Raw genomic sequence first — 15,206 nt, forward strand, 5'->3', positions numbered from 1 at the left:
CAAACTCATGGCTTAAAACAAAGAAATTTGTTCCATCATTGTTCTGAAGTCTGTGTAGCCCAAGATCAAGGTTAAGACAGGGTTTGACTTCTTGAAAATGGCTCTCTTCCTGGAATATGAGCAGCGGCATCCCCACATGTCTTGTTTCTTACATGATCACAGGTACACAGATGCAAAGCCATGTGAGGATACAGTGAGAAAACATTTATCTACAAGCAAGAAAGAGAGCCTTCACTGGAAACCAATCTGCAACTGAACACTGATTTTGAACTATCCAGCCTCCAAAATAATGAGGAAATCAATTTCTGTTTTTTAACCCACACAGTCTGTGGTATTTTGTTATAGTAGCCTCAGTTGACTAATACAGATTTTAGTACCATGAAGGGGGGTACTGATGTACCAAAAATGTGCGTGCTTGAAAATGCCTAGATTTCCATGAAGGGGCAGGTAGTAGAAATATTAACATTAGAGGTAATTCTGATGAGGTCTCAGATAGAAATGAGGCACAGCATATGGGAAACTGGAGATAAGGTGATTCTTGTTGTAAATGGCAAACAACCTGGCTAAATTATTTTCTTGTGTTTCGTGGAAGGTAGAACTTGAGAGTCATCCAATTGGACATTTAGCAGAAGAGACTGCTAAAGCAAATATTGAAAGTGTGACTTATGTCTTCCTGATTGCTTATAGTAAAAGGCAAGGAGAGATGAACTGGGGAATTTTTTTCAGGAAAAAAAAAAGAAAAATGAAAAAGAACAAGACATAGAGATTTAGGAAATTCTCAGCCTGTCCATATTGCAAATATGACAAAGCGTGTTCTGAAGAGAGAACCAAAAATGTAACTAGACTACAACTGGATAAGATGGTGAAGGGTTTATATAAGCAGAAACACTGTCAGTGTTCAATGGAGGGAATAAACATGGGTGGCCAAAGGAAACTAAAGGAGGTGGACAGAAGTCTGTAATGCTTCCCAGATTCTACTGGTTGGGGTCAGACAGAACTACTTGGCTGGAAATGTGCACTATCCTTCAATAAAGGAAAGAAAGGTCACAAAGTCAATTCAGGGATGCTTAGGACTTCCATTCCCACAGCAAGCCAAGTACCTAGCTAGGTCTGGGTAGTAAGGCTACCCCTGTATTGGGGGTAGGGCCACTATCATAGTTCTGGCTAGAATTACTCAGGGCTGGGTCCTCACAATGAATAATATCAAATGGATCTTTGGTTGCTAGTCTACCTATTTTCTAGTTTACTTTGGCCAAGGGAATGAGCTTTTTCTGTCTATGCTATTGGTGATTCTGGATTTGAGATCCTGCAAACACCCTGTCAGAATATGTCAGACATAAGTAAAACCATCTTGCTCTTCAAGTCCCAGTGACCCTAGACAGCTAGCTTTCTTCTTTCTAACCTTCCAGTGGCTTCTCTGCTTGTCAAGCTATACGTAGAGTTTGTAGTTGTACGGATACCTGCAAAGAATGCGACTGTTTCACTTTGGCAGAATCAAAAGTTACTGTAGTCTTTGGGAGATCAGAAAATGTACTGAGGTAGTAGTAAAATGAATACAGATCTAGAGGAATTTCCAGCATGAATGGGAATCTTTGAGGCATGTACTTTCCATTTCTTTCATTGGTTTATTTGCTAGTGTTTCACAGTGGTCCTGTTTGATCATTACCTCTTTCTTAAGTCCCAGATGCTGCTGAAAGAATTTTTGTCTACAATTTCTAAGCCCCAATGTCTCCTTCAACTTATTTATCTGAAATGGATAGAAGGCAGGAAAAGAAGGAAAGTGTCAACTAGCAAATAAGTCTTACTATTTTTTTTTTAAATCTCATTGTTCTCTAACAACCTTCTCTAACAACATTCATCAAACTAATAATCATGAGGGAAAGTAGAAAAATTTGTCTCTGTGAAGATAATATTTTTGGGCAACTCAGGACTGGCTAAATGAAAAATGGTAAAAGATACAAATGGTTTTAAAACTCAAAATGCTTTCTTGACAATTGAAACAGAATTTCATCATTCAGTCGATAATCACAGAGCTAAGTTAAATTTAAAGAATGTCACCTTGAATTTCAGAAAACCTTCTCTCTATACCAACTGGGAATGTTTTTAGAGTTTTACACAAATCAAATTTCAAAAGAATAATGACAGGCCAGGCGCCATGTTACTGGTTTGTAGGCCCAGCACTGGGGAGGCTGAGGCAGGCGGATCACTTGAGACCATCCTGGACAACAAGCCAGACTTTGTTTCCAAAAAAATAAAAGAAAAAAAAAAAAACTAACCAGGAAAGATATGTGAATTTTCATTTTGCACCTATTAGAAGCTTTTAAATGAAATTCTAGGGTTAATAAGAAAGAAAAATTGAAAGAAAAATCATTTTTGTGTTTCTGATAATGACTTTCTTTCTTTCTTTCTTTTTCAACCTTAGGAGTGAGCATTTTATTTTCAAATTAAAACTTGCCTTCTTAGGATTTAATATTTTAAAAGCCTTGAATGATATCGCATTTTACCAGAGAGAGAGATTTATTTAAGCCTTTGTGATAGAGATACCCCTATTTTAGCACCTCATTAGATTAAAATGAACTGAAGTAAATAATACATAGTAGCTTCTCTCAGGACAAAAACATGCTATTTGGTGCTTCTTTGTGATGCTAGAATGGAAATGGTCACAGGCCACTGGGGCTCCGGGCTCACATGCTGTGTGTAATGGTTTTACACAGTTGGATCAACTTCATTATCTTTAGAAACCATTTGGAAGAACTTGTCTGTCTATAAATCACCAGACTTACAAGAGGATTTTTTTTTTAATGTGATTGGTCTGTTAGATAATCTTCAGTTTTCTGTAAAATAATTAAGAAAAAGTTGAATATATTAAAATGGGCTCTCTGCAGGTCCTCTTTTGTATCCCAATTCACCATCATCCTTGGGTCTCTCCCACTCTCATTTTACCCACTCAGAGAACCTGGAAACACATATGCATTTTATGGGAACATATCCCACATTTTTCAAAACTCAAGGGAGATGATGCATTATTATGATCCCAATTCAAATAAAATCCCAACTATATTTGTCACTCAAATATAAAATACAGTAAATTCACCCCAGTCAAAATGAATGACATTACATTTCATCAGAGCTTCATTTTCTGATTCAAACCCAGTGTTCCTCTTTATTTATGGGTTGTGCATCTTCAGATTCAACCAACTGTCTTGAGAAATATTGGGAAAAAATTGAATTCGGGCTGAGTATGTCCATGTTCTTTATTTTTGTCATTATCTCTAAATAATATAGGATAGTACCTATTTACATAACATTTCCATTGAATTGGTATTATAAGCAACCTAGAGTTGAAGTAATGTGGTTAAGCTATATGTAAAACTGCATTATTTTATGAGGGACTTGAACATCCGTGGATTTTGGTGTCTGTAGGTGATCCTAAAACCAATTATTGAAAGATGGGGAGGAATGACTTTACTATGGAACAGAGACAATATTGAGGTAGGAGTTTAGGGACATCAAGATGGCAAGGCAGAATACAAGAAAAATGCTGGTGGGAGTAGAAAACAGGAAGATGAGTCATCATTCCCCTGTTTATGGTAAGTCCCATTACCATAACAACTCCAGTCACTGAGGGCTTATCACCATGGCAACTTTCTCCACCAAAGGGCTTATTGTCATGGCAACTCGCACCCCAGGTTCTGTATTCTAATCAGACTAAAATCAAGTAACCAATAGGAACTATATTCTAATTAGGTAAAAATAAAGTAACCAATAGGAATAAGTGAGGCAAGGTCTTAAGTCAGGTCCTTGGTGGAAGCAACTAGGCAGCTGAGGATATGAAAGACAAGACTCATTCAAACATCAGAGGAGGGACTTTGAGCTTCTCTCTCTTGCTCTCTCTGCCTACTTCCTTGTAATTACTTCCACCTTCAATACCTATTCTCTGCTTGTTACTTCTGCACGTCTTGTTCAGTTCTTTATTCTGGTCACCAAGAACCTGGATACCAATAGAACTCCCCACATGGATCAGTATTCGTGTAGTGGTTAAGAGTATGAGCTCAGTATTTCAATTACCTGAACCTGATTCCCAAGCCCACCACTTCCTAGACCTGCATAAACTCAGAAAATTCACTGGCCTTTTTGAAAGCAAGCTTCAGTTTTCATACTTGTGAAATGGGAGGTTCCTATTGGAGGCACCATGGCCCTTACCACTGGTTGCACATGGAAATTGTATGGGCACATTAAAGAATACAGATGTCCTGGGTTCCCCTTCCAGAGACTGGGAATTCCTTGCTGTGAGAGGAGTTCAGACATCATTGTGTTTCACCCTCCCCATCCACAGGGGAATCCAGTGTGCAGCTAAATTTGAGACCCATGATTTGAACACAATGACTGAACAAGCAGCCCGGGTATCACTTGGAAACTTATTAGAGATGTGGACTCTCAGATTAAGCCCCAGAGTTATTGTATCAGTGGCTTTCAAATCCCCAGGGTATTTTTCTACATGGTAAAGTTTGAGAAACACTGGTCTAAAGATTATTGTGCAAATTAAATGTAAGAATCCATCTAAACTGCTTAGAACAGTACCTGGCATGTAGGAAACTAAATCTAAGTTAGCTATTTTATGTTTGATACCTCTTCTATCATTTCGTTGATTTAAAAAAAAATTCTCTTTTCAGCCTGTCTTATCATTTAACTATAAAAATCTTTTATGAGAGCTACTGTTAACTGGTTCATTTTCCCACCCTGGGTGCCTAGGGTAGTGTCTGGAATATGAAATATGCAAGCAGTAAGTATTTGCTGAAAGGACAAGGGACACATAAGATTAGAGACTTTGTATTAGGGTTTGGGAATTGTTCTCTATTGCTGGACCTGGCCATTCATCCCTTGTGCGTCCTGAACAGAGAGAGGCATTCTAGATTAAAACTTCCTTTTCTTTCCTGTACATTGGAGGAATAGGCACATAATCTCCAAATGCCCCTGCAGTTCTGACCCAAAGGAATTCTATGATGCATGTATATGTGGACCCTTTTTAGGGCAGAGCTTTTGTTTGTTTTTCTATTGCCTATTCAAGAAACTGATTTTTCTGTCATTTTAATTAAGTGGGAGGGTATGAGGAAGGCAGAGTTTGGCTATTGTTTTGCAGATTAAATATACATATCAATGTGGAGTAGCTTTCAGCCATCCTTGTCTAATAGAATAATCTGGAATCTTAAAATACTGAGGCCCAAGGCTGATCTTTAAAAACTCCTGATTTAATTGCTTCTGCGAAGGATTCTGGGACAGGTATTTTTTAGAAGCTCCTTAGTTGATCTAAAGTGCATTCAGGATTGAGAACACTGCTAGACATGATGCCTCATACTGCATAGATTTTTTAAAATTTTAATTTACTTTTTTTTTCTTCATATGAATATTGAGAGCCAAATATTGAAACAAGGAATAGCTTGAGGCTTTAATAAAACATTTGGTTCTTCAGTTGTTTCATCTGCTATTGAGACTCTTCTTTTTCACTGTCTCTGCCCAATTTGAAGCCCTTATGATTATAAGATTGGTATGTGACTCTGAGTGAGTTCCAGGGCTTTGGTCTTAATCATATATACAAGCCTAGTATGTTAGCTTTCTGTCACTATGACAAAGTACCTGAGATAATCAACTGGTAATGAGCAAAGATTTGTTTTGGCTCATTGTCTCAGACATTTCTGACTATTACCACTTGGTTCCATTGTTTTTAGGTCTGTGGTTAGGCAAAGCATCATGGTGGGGAGTATATGGTAGAACAAAGTTGCTCACATCATGGCAGCCAGGAAGGAGAGAGAGAGAGAGAGAGAGAGAGAGAGAAAGTAAGGGGTTAGGGTTTCAATATCCCTTTCAAATACAATGACTACTTCCTTCAAGTAGGTTCCACCTCCTACAGTTTTCAGCACCTCTCAGTAGCCCATTAAGTTACAAAATCATAAATGGACTAAAATCATAAATTTTATGAAATCATAAAATCCATGTATGAGGTCAGAGTCCTTAATCTAATTACTTCCCAAAGACCACACCTCTGAACATCGCTGCCTTGAAGACCAAGTCATGAGCATATGAATTTTTGAGGGACATTTCAGATCCAAACCATAAAGTCTAGCAAATTGGAGCTTTAAAAATATGTGTGTGGACATATATGCACATATGTTATGTATATGTATGAGAAACAGGGCTTCTACATGTGTTTGAAATTATAGTTTTGTTTCTGTTATAAACAATAGGCATTCTATAATAACCCATTCCAATTCTATTTCATAGGTATTTTGTATCCATAGCTACAGCAAACGTGAATTATTCATTTCCAGGATTATATAATATTATTTGAGAAACCAAAGAGAAACTGAATTGTTCTGTCTTTATATTAGGCCATAACCATCATATTTTTACTTAATTTCCATCTTTGGACCTTTACCGCTAAACTTACTAAGCTGAACAATGTGTTGATTCAGATATTATAAGGTAAAGGTGTCATTTGAGTTGAAATGAATGGATATTCTGAATGCTTTGTTTCTAGATTTTTTTTTCACTCTACCTAGAGAAATAAATGTAGTTAGCTTTTATGAAATAATGTATTCCTGCTAAACGATTACTAGACACGTACATTACTATCCAGAGTCCCCAGTGATGAAGCATGGTATTTTCTGTCTTTTTTCTCACAGAACATAAATCATGTATTGACATTTTGACTAACAGTATTTCAATCCCAAGAGTAAGGGATATATTTCAAGGTAATTATTTGCAATATACTTTGTTTCATACGGGAAAATAGAGGGGACTTGAAGTCAGAGCCATTTTTCACTGTCATGTATGATTATATTTCATGATTTGCATTTTCTCTTTTTTGGTGGAAATAACATAGCTCTAGAGACAGTTCTAATAGGAAGTTGTTTTTAAAATACAGAACTAGTCTATTTGAATAGTTTGGTCTCAGGAAAGCACCTACACAAATGCAGAACGTCTGGCTTGGGAAAAACAGCTCTACAATAGGTTTATGTGAAACAATGTGGCATACAACACTGGGACAAATCAATGCAGGATAGCTCCTCGGCTAATGATCCAGGGACTAGCCCAAAATATTAGGTTTAGAGGGGGTTAGGGAATAGGCAGGAATCATCCCAAGGGCTTCAGGCCATAAGGTACTTACTGTCAATTCACAGAGAGGCTGGATTTGCAGTTATGACAGACAGACCTGGGGCAGGTGACATGCTCTCAAACTGGGTGGTTAAAGTAAATAAGTTGCTGAGGGCCAAAACGATGTCTTAAAGAGACACATGAATCCTGAAGGGTCAACCAAAAGTTTCCTCAGTATGCAACAGAACATTGTGACAGAGCCTAGGCTGAAGGTGTACATGGCCTCACTTCAAAGAGAACAATGAGAGACTCTTCCTAAGAGAATCATAGCACCATTCAGAGGAGCATCCGTCCAATTCTTCAGATTCTAAGGGAGTGGAACTCGGGTAAGCAACTGTGGGAGGAACAGGAAAGACTGGAGGTGATGCATTAGGGGATATTCCAGCTTTGTTAACCAACCCCCCTAAGAAAATGGTGAGCTTTGCAAACGGTAGAATTTTGGATATATCAAGTGAACAAACATATCTTTGTTGATTGATTTTAATTTTTCTCTCTAAACATTAATATTAGAAAGGAACATTCCTAGAAACCTGATTGCGTTGTTTCAACGTGTCAATTTTTATAGATTCCTAGAATTTAGTTTTCTTTCTTTGTGTTCTTTTGGGTCATTTGTCTGATCATACATTCTAAAAGTTTCCAATAGGACAGTAGATCTCAACTTTACCACCTTATGTTTTTTAGATTCAAATCTTTATAGAACTCTTCTTTACTCAAAAGTTACTAATGAATTTTCCACGAATCCATTTGCTTACATTTTAAATTTGAAAAATGTGTTGTGTTTGGCCTTAGTGGAATGATTAAGGCAGTGAGATTTAATTACAACTTATCCTTTTTAAAAAATTTCATTTAATTACATCTTATCTTTTTTTTTTTTTTTGAATTTCACTTATCCCTTAACCATGTCTGTTTCCAATTTCATTTTTTAAAAATACTGTTTAAAGATAAGGCATTTTTGACATCCATAGCAAATAAATATGAAAATATTTTCAGCCTCTTGATAAAAATACAGAAGCGTTTGACATATTTCTTCAGAATCATATTTATTTCATGAGCAGTTCATCAGAATTACACCAGAATGACACTGGAGATCTAGAATAGTTTGCTCAGAACCCTGTCAATTACATAGTGTAGGAAAATTAAAAAAAAAAATCCTACCTTCAGTGTTCTGCAAATAATAAAAGTGTACTGCTCATGGCCTCTTGGACTTCTGGGCTCTCTGTTGTATGTATGTTGCCTCTGGGCTCCACTGATTAAACCCAAATACGAGACAAAATTGACTGAAAGAATTTATTTACATGAACTGTACAGGGTAGACCTCCCGGAAGATTCCAGGTAGGAAATAAGGACATATTCCAAAATAACGAAAACAGCATTCATTCATGTTATAGGCATTAACAGTAAAACATGGCAAGATTCCCTGGCTTCTCAACTCATCCAGCTTGCTCCTTCTCTGAAGGCTCCCTGCCTTCCTCTTCTCTCCATCTTCCTCCTGGGAGGAAAATCACAAATTCCTCTGCTGATCATGAAATTCATTTGGAAAAAATAAGAGACCCCAAATAGCCAAAGCAATCCTTAGCAAGAAGAGTGAAGCAGGAGACATCACAATATCAGACCTTAAAATATTCTACAAAGTTATAATAACAAAAATGGCATGGTACTGACACCAAAATAGACATGTAGACCAATGGTACAGAACAGAAGACACAGAGACAGACCCACTTCAATATAGTTATCTCATACTAGACAAAGGTGCCAAAAACATAGATTGGAGAAAAGATAGCCTCTTCAATTAATGGTGCTGGGAAAACTGGAAATCTATATGCAGCAAAATGAAACTAAACCCCTATTTCTCACCATGCACGAAACTCAACTCAATGTGGATAAAGAACCTAGGAATTAGACCAGAGAACCTGCACTTAATAGAGGAAAAAGTAGGTCCAGATCTTCATCATGTTGGATTAGGCCCCAACTTCCTTAACAACACTCCTATAGTGCAAGAATTAAAATCAAGAATCAATAAATGGGGTGGATTCAAAGCTTCTCCTCAGCGAAAGAAACAATGAGGTGAAGAGAGAGTCTACATTTTAAGAGCAAATTTTTGCTACACACACGTCAGATACACCACTAATCTCCAGGATATATAAAGAACTCAAATAACTTCACACCAAACAAACAACCCAACAAATAAATGGGCTAAGAAGCTGAACAGACACTTCTCAGAAGAAGATATACATTCGATCAACAAATATATGAAAAAATGTTCAACATCTCTAGCAATTAGAGAAATGCAAATCATCTCATGCCAGTCACAATAGGAGTTATCAAGAACACAAACAATAAGTATTGGCAACAATGTGGGGGAATAGGCACACTCGTTCATTGCTGGTGGGACTGCAAATTGGTGCAACCAATCTGGAAAGCAGTAAGGAGATTTCTTAGAAAACCTGGAATGGAACCACATTTGACCCAGCTATCCCACTCCTTGGCCTATACCCAAAGGACTTAAAATCAGCATATTATAGTAACACAGCCACATCAATGTTTATAGCAGCTCAATTCATAATAGCTAAGCTGTGGGACCAACTTAGATGCCCTTCAATAGATGAATAGATAAAGAAACTGTGATATATATATATATATATATATATATATATATATATATATATATATATATATATAATGGAATATTACTCAGCATTAAAAGAGAAAAAAATTATGGCATTTCAGGTAAATGGATGGAGTTGGAGAAGATCGTGCTAAGTGAAGTAAGCCTATCCCAAAAAACCAAAGGCTGAATGTTGTCTCTGATAAGTGGATGCTGATCCATAATGGGAAAAATAGAGGAACTGTGATTGGGCAAAGAGAAGGGAGAAGTGGGGGAGGGGGGCAGGAAAGACGGTGGAATGAGGTGGACATCATGACCCTAGGTACACGTATGACTTCACATATGGTGTGATGCTACATCATGTACAACCAGAGAAATGAAATTATGTGATGCAGTTGTGTACAATAAATTAAAATGCATTCTGCTGTCATATATACCTAATTAGAATAAATAAATAAATATTTTTTAAAATAACAAATTCCTCTGTTGTTTCTCACAATGAAAAATTCTTCACTTCTCTGAAGTCTTGCTCTTAGCCTCTGAATGGATTTTATTCTCTCCTCCCGGGATGCAACTACACCCTCTTCTAGACAGATACAAAATACTTCCTAAAGAAATCTGGTGAATAAGATTTTCCTGCTAGGTACACCTTTACAACAGAACAGGTTTCAGTGGGAGAGTAATTTTGCACTGGTAGAAATATTTATTGAAACAGATTTTAAAATCCATATAAAATGTAGCTTATTAATGTCCCCAATCAGGGGAATACTCAATTTAATTTTTTCCCTCAAATTATCTAAAAAGTGGAAATTTCTAGTTCAGCAACATAATCTCTTTTAGATTTTTTTCTGTGCACTCTATGCAAGGAGCTAAACATTCTACCACTAAACCACACCCACACCCCAATCCTTGTCCTTTGTTTTTATTCTTCATCCATTTATAAGCACCAGTAGTGGGCCTTGTTTTCAGGGTCATTTTGGCTTTTTTTTTTAACAGAAAGAAATAGGTTTTTATATTATATCCAGTTACCATGTTTGATGTAAACAGTGAACCACAAAGCTGCATTAAGAAGGTGTTTTATAAATATTTTCTGAAAAATAAATGGCTCAGGGTTGTACAGCAACAAAATCATTTAGACATGCATGCCAGTCTGAAAGAAGGCATTTTGAAAATTCTGAAAGTTTTCCCAGGTGTCTTAAGGTGAAAAGACCATAAGGTGAAAGACCCCCTGTGTTCTGCAGGAAAAGAGGCTTCTTAATGTGATTTTATTCTACCTCCACCCACCTCAGTGAGCCTAGTTCATCCTATACATTTGCTTCCAATAGGGAGATTGAGGCAGAAATGTGAAAATGTTTTTCCTCTTTGTTTTTCAAGAATTTCACCTGATTTGAGATTTTGTTATTATGATCCACTTTTTAGTATTAACTTTTGTTTTTGTCAGAATTCACCAGAGAAACTGAGCAATACAAGATCTCTACAAAGTTAGGTCTATTTATCTTTCTATACACACATTTGGCTCCTCACGAACGATGGCTTGACTTACAATTCTCTAACTTTATGAAGACATGAGGTAATACAGACTTAATAAAAATTGTGCTTTGAATTTTGAATTTTGGTATTTCCCTGGACTACTGATATGCAGTAGGACACTCTTCAGTGATGCTAGGCAGTGGCCGTGAGCTGCCGTTTCCAATTGCCAGGTGATCTGGGGATAGACCACTGACATTCTACAACTTACTGTAAATGCATTTTTGACTTATACTATTTTAAATTTCAAGTAGCTTTAGCAGGATGTAATTCCATTGCTATACACACACACACACACACACACACACACACACATATATATGTATACACACGCTCATGTGTATGTGTGTGGGTATGATAAAGAGAGAATGATGATTTATGAGGCTTTGACTCATATGATCATGAAGGCTGAGAAGTTCCATTGGCCAGGAAGATGGAGACCAGGGAAAGCAGTAAAGCAGTAATGAATTTCAAAGGCCTAACAGTTGTAGGTGTGATGATGTAGATCCCAGTCCTTTCTGCTCGCCTGAGAAGCAGCAGCACTGAGGCAGGACAAGTTCCTTGCCCCAGCTGAAGAAGGCAGGCAGAAGGCAACTCCAACTTTCTTCTGCCTTTTTGGACCCAAATCTTTAGCAGACTGGAATGGTGGCTTTTACACTGGGATGTCCATCTATTCTATTCGGTGCGCTAATTCAAATGCTCATCTCACCCAGAAGCCTCCTCCTGGATGACATATCCCAAAGTAACATTTAACCACATATCTGGGCATCTCATGACCCAGTTAAGTTGACATATCACATCAACCATCACATAAATATTGCCATTTGTTTTACAACCCTTATGTGTCACATTTTGTCTACATGCTTCTAAACTGTGATCAGTTCACAGAATTATCAAAAGAGTTGCCTTGTTTTTCTTACCTTTTTAAAAAAATTATTCCTCATCTAATAAAAATTCAAAAATGTATATATTAAATAAAAATTTTTGTCAGTATCTTTAAAATGTCGATAATGTCACTGGAATGCTTTGAGTGCTTCTGTTCCTTGCAGTAGGGCTCACACTTATAATGTTATAATGTTAAGGTGAGATTGCAATAAATCACTAAGTCAATCTTAAATCAGGAGATGGAAACTTTATTCACCAGCCAGGGTCCAGATCCACTGCTGGCAGGCCAAGGGGTAGGCTGCAAGTCTACACCCTTTGACCCCCTCCTGGGGTTTGAGTACACCTATTATAGTCCAAGACCATATTAGTCACAAGTGGTTGTTGCCATGATTCTAAATCATAAACAAACATCATGAGATCTAAAATCATAAGCAGGGAGTGGGCCCAAATGTCCCTAGTTGAGTACAAGTTAAAGAATGGTTGCTAACATCTAGACAATCAATCTCTGACAGGGTACATTGTCCAAGAAAAATGAGAACCAAAAAAGAACAATTTTGCATTGTATAAGAATTGCCATTTTGTGTTGCCAAACATGCTATGCTAAGCAACTGTTGTTGGGTATAGAGGCAGGATGTTCCCATGGGAGAAGCATTTATACATGACGTGGAGTCTCAGGGAAAAATGGAGTCTGTTTGGTCATTGCCCATACAGCCTGGCCCATAATAATATTGAGCAATCATTTGGTCTCTGAGACCGCATCCTGATTTTCCACAGGCCATTTGGCTTCATTTTCCCCTCTATTCTTCCAATAAAGAGGAAATCATGTGAAAGATGCTTCTTTCCTTCAATTTCAATATGACAATGATTAAAAATATAAAACGTGTTTTATCTGTAAAAGCTTAACAGTTTTCAAATGATAGATATTGTTCATACCTGTGTAAATATTTATTCCATACATGTTTACATTTCTTCCCCCACTTGCACTGTGGCCAAGATGGAGTAGCAGAAGCCTCTTTCCTGAAACAACTAAGTGGCTTTCAAGGTACTTGGTATGCGGAAATGAAGGACAATGATCTCTGAGAAATGGGAGGCAATGAGGTGAGCACTACAATCACCCCAGACAACTGCCTTAAAGAAGATTCCAGACTGCCAGGCTGGAAGGGGGAAGCCTGTCAGATCCAAGCAAAGGTTGGAATGAAGTTAACAGGTAATTCCAGAAGGCCAGATGTGGAGAGTGGTGAGTTGGAGCAGTGTCTTTGACTGCTTCAGAGCTGTGGCTGCACTTTGCCCCGGTAACTTTCTGTGCAAAGGTGCAGGACAAGATTGCCCAGGAGCTACGGTATGCCCTGCCTGAGGAAGTTCTGTGCAAAGGTACAGAACAATAACCTTGAACTTGAGCTCAGACACCAGCTTCTAGAGATAGAGAATTCTGAGCATAAGAAGATGAGCAAATATCTTGTAAGCGCTTTGACCTTCAACTCCCTTTGGAGAAACTTTCCCACAAATAATCATTTGATGATGAAACCTATATAATAAATGTGCTGTGCTGGCTCTGGGTCACTGATGGTGGCACCAGAGGTCAGTGTCCCATTTGGTCCCAGCTTTCTCTTTGTAAATGTCTGTGTTTCTTTCTTAATCCCCCATTACCCCTCACTGTTCTTTAGGGTTTGTCCATGTGGGTTGCAGCAGCTAAAATTCCCAGGATTAGTCATTTTCAAGAGAAATCATGTAGAACATTTTTTCATATATTTGTTGATCAATTGTATTTCTTCTTCTCAAAGTATCTGTTCAGTTCCTTAGTCCATTTAGAAGTGCAGATCAAAACTACTCTAAGGTTTCATCTCACCCCAATCAGAATGGCAACTATCAAGAATACACTCATTCATTGCTGGTGGGACTGAAAATTGGTGCAACCATTATGGAAATTGATATGGAGATTCCTCAGAAAACCTGGAATGGAATGACTATTTGACTCAAATATCCCACTTCTTGGTTTATACCCAAAGTTCTTAAAATCAGCATATTACAATGATGCAGCTACACCAATGCTTAAAGCAGCTCAATTAACAAGAGCTAAACTATGGAACCAACCCAAGTGCCCTTCAACAGATGAATGGATAAAAAATGTGGCATATATACACAATGGAACATTACTCATCCTTAAAGAATAATGAAATTATGGCATTAGCAGGTAAATGGATGGAGCTGGAGAATACCATGATAAGCAAAATTAGCCAATTCCAAAAAACCTAAGGCTGTATGTTTTCTATGATATGCTAATTCACAATGGAGGTGGGGCTTCAGAAGAATAGAGTTACTTTATATTAGGTAGAGGGGAGTGAAGGGAGGGAAGGTGAATCAGGCATTATTACCCTATGTACATATGTAACTATATGACTGGTGGAATTGCACATCATGTGTAACCAGAAGAATGAGAATTATACTCCATTATATGTGATGTATTAAAGTGCATTCTATTGTCATGTATAACTAATTAAGATAAATTTTTAAAATGAATTTAAAAAAATCATGTAGATGGTTCTGGACATGCTTGCTTTGCTTACCATTTTCTAGCATAAATTCTTATTTAGAGTTCTGGGTGAAAATAATTATCAATCCTTGTATCAGGATACATTGAAGAGCTGTTTGGTTCATTTTCTATTTTTACACTTATGTGTAATTCTTAGTTATGTTCTCCTTTACCTATATCCCTTAAATGTATAGCACAACTTTATATTGTTCATCGCCTCTTGTTTTAATTCAATATCATAACATTGACTATTACCAGGAAAGTTGGCTGTTGGTGAAATATAGTTAAAATATTATGGGATTGGAATCAGTATTGCTTAGATAATTATTATAATCATAAATGTACCAGTAACAGGAAGCTGAATAATGTCAGAAAAATTAATAAGTTGCACAGAGTTCATTTCCATGAATAGGAAATCTCCCCTATAATTTAAAGTTTATGGCATGATCTTGGTAGGGTTTTAATGTGAGCCACTTAGATATAAATATCATCTAAATGTTGCCCTTA

The sequence above is a fragment of the Callospermophilus lateralis genome, chromosome 16, assembly GCF_048772815.1.
Source record: "Callospermophilus lateralis isolate mCalLat2 chromosome 16, mCalLat2.hap1, whole genome shotgun sequence".
Lineage (NCBI taxonomy): Eukaryota > Metazoa > Chordata > Mammalia > Rodentia > Sciuridae > Callospermophilus > Callospermophilus lateralis.